The sequence below is a fragment of the Herpailurus yagouaroundi genome, unplaced genomic scaffold, assembly GCF_014898765.1.
Source record: "Herpailurus yagouaroundi ecotype Mexico unplaced genomic scaffold, PumYag 89625, whole genome shotgun sequence".
NCBI lineage: Eukaryota > Metazoa > Chordata > Mammalia > Carnivora > Felidae > Herpailurus > Herpailurus yagouaroundi.
Genome location: NW_024421295.1, coordinates 662 through 6422, shown reverse-complemented (window position 1 = coordinate 6422; position 5761 = coordinate 662). Strand labels below are relative to the sequence as shown.

At 51.6% G+C, this 5761-nt stretch overlaps 1 long non-coding RNA gene across 1 annotated transcript; it reads right to left on the bottom strand.

The window, feature by feature from the left end:
- Positions 1-2129: 2129 nt before the first annotated feature.
- LOC121026377 (uncharacterized) lies at positions 2130-3293 on the bottom strand. The gene is made up of 2 exons (XR_005788344.1): positions 3253-3293; positions 2130-2794 (listed from the first exon to the last, which is right to left on the bottom strand). It is a non-coding gene; the product is annotated as an uncharacterized LOC121026377 (long non-coding RNA).
- Positions 3294-5761: the final 2468 nt, after the last annotated feature.

Genomic DNA, 5761 nt, shown 5'->3' with positions numbered 1-5761 from the left:
CTTGACTTCAGCAGAAATCAAGAGTTTAACCTACTGAACCAACCAGGCGCCCCTATGTCCAGTTTTATTCTTGTGTTTTGGGAGGGAAGATTTGCCTAGTTTTTCATATTGTCATAGCTGGAAGTCTTATTTCTGTACATTTTAAAGTTTTTAATACCTGTGGTCAAACTGATCTTAAACAGGTTTTACTTCTGTAATGCCCCCGATTTCGAATCCGAGAGACCACCAAGGAGTCGATAACGATGCAAACGCATGAGGGTTTATTTGCAAGCTCAAGCTTGGGCCCAAGTATACCCGACACAGCAGAGCAGGGACTTGGACCCCTAGGTTAAGAGGCATAGCAGTTTTATAGGGGCCAGTGGCTAATGAGAGTGTAACACACAGAAAGTTGCATAGTCTTGTCAGTCCACACGCAGGTGGCCAATTGAATTACAATTTACCCTATAGTAACTGTTTGAACTAGCCTATCACTCTGGTCAGAATTGGCGCGCAAGTGTGGTGGGCAAAAGGCGGGGTTTTCATTCTTTGGCGGCTAGGGGTTCTGTATTGACTAGGGTGGGGGAGTGTCTTAAGCAATAAGTAGGTCATGTGGGGGGTATACATGAGATGGTGGGTGTAGTACAAAATGGAGTTAGTCTTGCTCTGCTTGTCCAGGGGTAGGGGATTTTGTTAAATTCCTTGGGTCCCACATTCCCCCCCTTTTCCAGAGGATCCTATGCAGGACCCAGTCATGGGTTCTGGGTTTCTGTCGAGAGAGTCAGTGGTTGGTATTGTTGCCTGAGTACCATGAGTTGAACTGTATTGACTCGGTCCCTGACAAAAGCCACTAGTCTATTGATGAGGCAGGGCCCAAAGGTCAGAAGGAGGAGAAGGATGATCAGGGGACCGGCTAGGGAGGACAATAAGGTAGTCAGCCAGGGGGAATGATTGAACCATGATTCAAACCATCCCTGTTGCTGCTCTCTCTCTCGTTTTCGCTTGGCTAATCCTTCCCTTACTTTAGCCATTGATTCTCGTACTATCCCTGAGTGGTCAGTGTAGAAACAGCACTCTTCGTTCAGGGCAGCGCAGACTCCCCCTTGTTGTAGAAAAACTAGGTCTAATCCCCTCCTATTTTGGAGCACCAGTTCAGACAAAGACGTTAGGGATTCTTGGAGGTGGGAAATGGAGGTTTCTTTGCGTTCTAGGTCTATATCGATGGCAGCTCTAAGGCTACTGTAGTGGGAGGCCTGGGTGGCTAGTGAGGCAATACCCGTCCCTGCGCCAGCCAATCCAATTCCCAGTAGGGAGGCGATGGTGATAGCGGAGATGGGCTCCCTTTTATTTCACTTGTGGGTATCTGCACCCTTCCACTGAAGTACCTGCTCATCTGAATGGTAGATGATTCTAGGGAGTAGCTGAGCCAGCACACAGAAGCTCCCAGTTCTGTTTATAACCTGACCATGAGCACTGGGAGTTAAACCCTCCGAATAAGCCCACCAACTGTCTTGGGGGGGTAGATAATACCCTGTATTATTTATAGGCTGTGTAACGTTGCACAGCGCCTTGTGGTGGCGTGGAGGAGTGCCTATACAGGGTCCATGACCTAACACGGACTGCAAGGTAAGGCCTTTACCAGGCTTTCGGTTCCACCTGCAAGCATTAGGGTCCGTGGTCGTGTTATATTGACCCATTATTGCTATACCCTCATAGAAGGGGGGGGCGGACGTCATTGCACAGCCAGCAGGATCAGGTAAGATTGGGCTTACTTGCGTTGAGGAATTTGTAAGCCTTGGACATCAGGGCGCAAAGAGGGTGCTGAGAAGGGTCGAGGGGGAGGAGAGGGGAGAGGAGAGTCGGAACTGGGGTGCCCCCACCGGAGGTGTTGTGGGCAAGATTCAGAGGGGGTGCTGCGGGTGTTGCCTGAGGTTGAGGAGGCACTAGCACAGTGTTGGGACCTATCCCTTGGGTCTGACCTTTCGGCTCCTCTAGTTGTCTGATCATGAATAGGACTCCGTTATCATACCCGCTTTGGTGAAGCCAGAGTCCCCACAGAAGTCCTACCCCCCAATTTGTTTCTTGTTTCCCGGTCTCCGTGAAGGAAATGGTGACTGAATTACAGTAAGGGCGTTCTGAGCATGAGGGGCGCGTAGTATTCAGTTGGATTTTTATGAGGCCGGATGGGTTTTGTGACAGCCAATTGCATGTCCCAGTTTGTTCACAACCCCATGTTTTGCAGAAGTAGTCCGTCCAGCCACCGCATTTGGAGGCCTTATTATGGTCAGACTGAGAGAGGGCCGGACACACGTAAAAACAGGTATCTCGGAGGGCCATCTCCGCCCTCTCGGTGCCACATCCCGGTATTCCTATTCTGCCTTGGTGCCAGGGGTCCTGACTGAATAGTTCACACAAGTCGATAGTCAGGTTAGGCCACCAGGTCCCTCTAGGGTGTAGCTCTGACAGCTGGGTTACTACCTGATTAGAGCTTGGGGTGATGATTTGCCAGGTTAGATTAAATGGTTTGGGGTTGGGTTTAGCCGCGAGGGGATACAGCTCAAGTAATATTAGCGGGGTAAGTGGGAACGACGCAGCCTTAGCTTTAAGGGATTGTCCTTGTTGGGCTGACTCTTCCATTCTGGAACAAAGTCCTTGAGGACGGCGTGTGGATCAGCTGGCCGGACATGGGTGTAGTGGACCCAAGGAGTTATTCTGTGGACCTTGAGAGCGGTGGGCGTGGTCAGGATCACAATGTAGGGTCCTTTCCAGCGAGGTTGGAGTGTCTGCTGTTGGTGCCTCCGCACGTACACCCAATCGCCTGGTTGATACCGATGGGGGTCAGGGGGCAGCCCGGTCTCATAGAGGGGCCTTCAGCTTAGGCCACACCTGCTCATGGGCTCTTTGTAACATTTGGAGGGAGAAAAGAAGCTGTTGGTCATTGAACTCGGCAAGCACTTTGGGTTCAAGGCAGGAATGATAGGTGGGGGTATACCAAACATGATATCGTAGGGAGTCAGTCCCATCTTATATGGTGAGTCTCTCACCCTATACAGGGCAAAGGGGAGGAGAGTGACCCAGTCCCCGCCAGTCTCCAAGGCTAATTTAGTTAAGGTCTCCTTTAATGTCCTATTCATCCTCTCTACCTGACCTGAGCTCTGGGGTCTGTAAGCACAATGTAATTTCCAGTGTGCCCCCAGTATTTGTGCTACTCCCCGTGTTACCTTAGAAATGAACCCCAGTCCATTGTCGGATCTGATTCCGGCAGGAAATCCATACCTTGGCAGAATGTCCTCCAGCAGCTTTTTGGTCGACATTTGTGCTGTTTCGTGCTTGGTGGGGAAGGCCTCTGTCCACCCTGAAAAGGTATCTACGAAAACTAGCAGGTACTTGTACCCATACTTTCCAGGACTTACCTCAGTGAAATCTACTTCCCAGTATGCTCCTGGGCGGTCTCCCCTGAGTCGGGTTCCAGGGTTAGACCCATGGGTGGTGGCGTTGGTTAGCTGGCATGCGTGACAGCTTGCCACGATCTGCTCGATCTTTGCTCAAGAGTCCTTAATAATGATCTTAGCATGTCGTATGAGGTCTTCCATCTTTCTTGTTCCCATATGAGTACTCCAATGCACTTTGGATAGGACTCGTCGTCCTAGTTCCTCTGGCAGGATGATGCTGGAGTCTGCGGCCCTCCACCGGCCACGCAAGCATTGGGTCATAGGCAAGCGTTTAATCCGTTGTAAGTCAGTGCCAGTATAGTTGGGGGTGTCCGGCAGGGTCGGTGCCCCCGGATCGGGTAGCGTGGTTGTTAAAACCTGGGTCACCGAAAGGGCTGCCTCCTTTGCTTTTGAGTCGGCTAGCCGGTTTCCCCTGGCTACTGGTGTGTCTGCTTTTTGGTGTCCTGGACAATGGATGATAGCTAGCGCCTTGGGCAGCCAGAGGGCCCTTAGGAGCTCAAGAATCTCTGTTTTGTTTTTAATAGTCTTTCCCTCTGCTGTCAGAAGCCCTCTCTCTCTGTAAAGGGCTCCGTGGATATGAGCGGTGGCAAAGGCGTACCTGCTGTCGGTGTAAATGTTTATTCGTTTATCTTCTCCCATGGTTAGTGCCTCGGCCAGGGCGATCAGTTCTGCCCGTTGAGCCGATGTTCCGGCTGCCAATGGCTCTGCCCAGATGATCTCCGTCTCTGTGGTTACGGCTGCCCCCGCGTATCTGATTTCTTCTCGGCCAAAACTACTGCCGTCTGTATACCAGGTGGCGTCCGTGTTCGGCAGTGGCCGGTCCCGGAGATCAGCCCTGATTCCATGCACCTGTGCCAAAATCTCTTAACAGTTATGCAGAGGGGGGGTCCCAGTCTGGGTTAGGGAGTAGCGCTGCCAGATTCAGGGTTGTAGGTGGCTTGAATAAAATTCTGGTGGGGTTTAGCAGTAGGCTCTGATAATGGGTCAGATGAGCATTGCTGATCCAGCGGTCTGGGGGCTGTTTGAGTACCCCTTCAATAGCATGTGGGGTGGTAACATATAGCTCTTGCCCCATGGCTAGCTTGTCTGTGTCCTTGACCATAGTGGCCACCGCGGCAATAATTTTTAAGCATGGGGGCCATCCAGTGGCCACCGTGTCCAGCTTTTTAGAGAGATAAGCTATGGGTCTTTTCCAGGGACCTATGTACTGGACAAGGACCCCTTTTGCCACCCCATCTTTCTCGTCTACATACAGGTAGAAGGGCTTGGTTAGGTCAGGCGACCCGAGAGCCGAGGCAGACAGCAAGGCCTTGTTCATGGCCTCTGTCCATTCAATTTTTTGTTGGTGCCTGGTGGCCTCATAGGGGGGTCTGGCCATCTCGGCAAAACCTGGAATCCATAATCGACAGAACCCTGCCGATCCCAGGAATTCACGTACCTGACGGACGGTTTGCGGCTGTGGGATCCTTAGGACGGTTTCCTTCTGTGCATCCGTCAACCATCTGTGTCCATCCTTTAATTTGTACCCTAGGTAGCTCACCTCTGCTCTGCAGATTTGGGCCTTTTTGGCTGAGGCCCGGTATCCTAGAGCCGCTATAGTCTGGAGTAAGTCCTTGGTGCCTCGCAGGCAAGTGTCCTGGTCCTCGGCCGCCAGCAGGATATCATCTACATATTGCAATAAGGTCAAATGAGGGTGCTCAGAACGGAACTCACCCAAGTCTTTGTGTAAGGCCTCATCGAAGATGGTTGGTGAGTTTTTGAATCCTTGTGGTAGTCGAGTCCAGGTGAGTTGGCCATTGATGCCTTTCTCGGGGTCCGTCCATTCAAAGGCAAAAAGGTCTTGGCTCGGGTGCTAAAGGCAGGCTGAAGAAGGCATCTTTTAAATCTAATACCGTATACCAATTTTTGTCTGGAGGCAAGGTGGAGAGGAGGGTGTATGGGCTTGGGACCGTGGGGTGCATATCCATGACTCACCGGTTGACTTCCCTTAATTCCTGGACTGGCCTGTAATCATTAGAGTGTGGTTTTCGCACCAGCAGCAAGGGAGTGTTCCATGCCGATTGGCAGAGCCTTAATATGCCTGAGTCCAGTAGTCGCTGTATGTGGGGCGTGATTCCCGTTCGCACTGCGAGAGGCATGGGGTATTGGCGGACCCTGACAGGGTCTGCCCCTGGTTTTAGTTCTATGTATATAGCCGGTCGGTGTCGGGCCAGCCCACTTCCCCCAGTTTCTGCCCATGCCTGGGGAAATTCCTGTAGCCAATGGTCAAAGTCAGTCATTGGAGCTGGGGGCGTCTGGTGGAGACGATATTCATCTTCCAAACTCAGGACAAG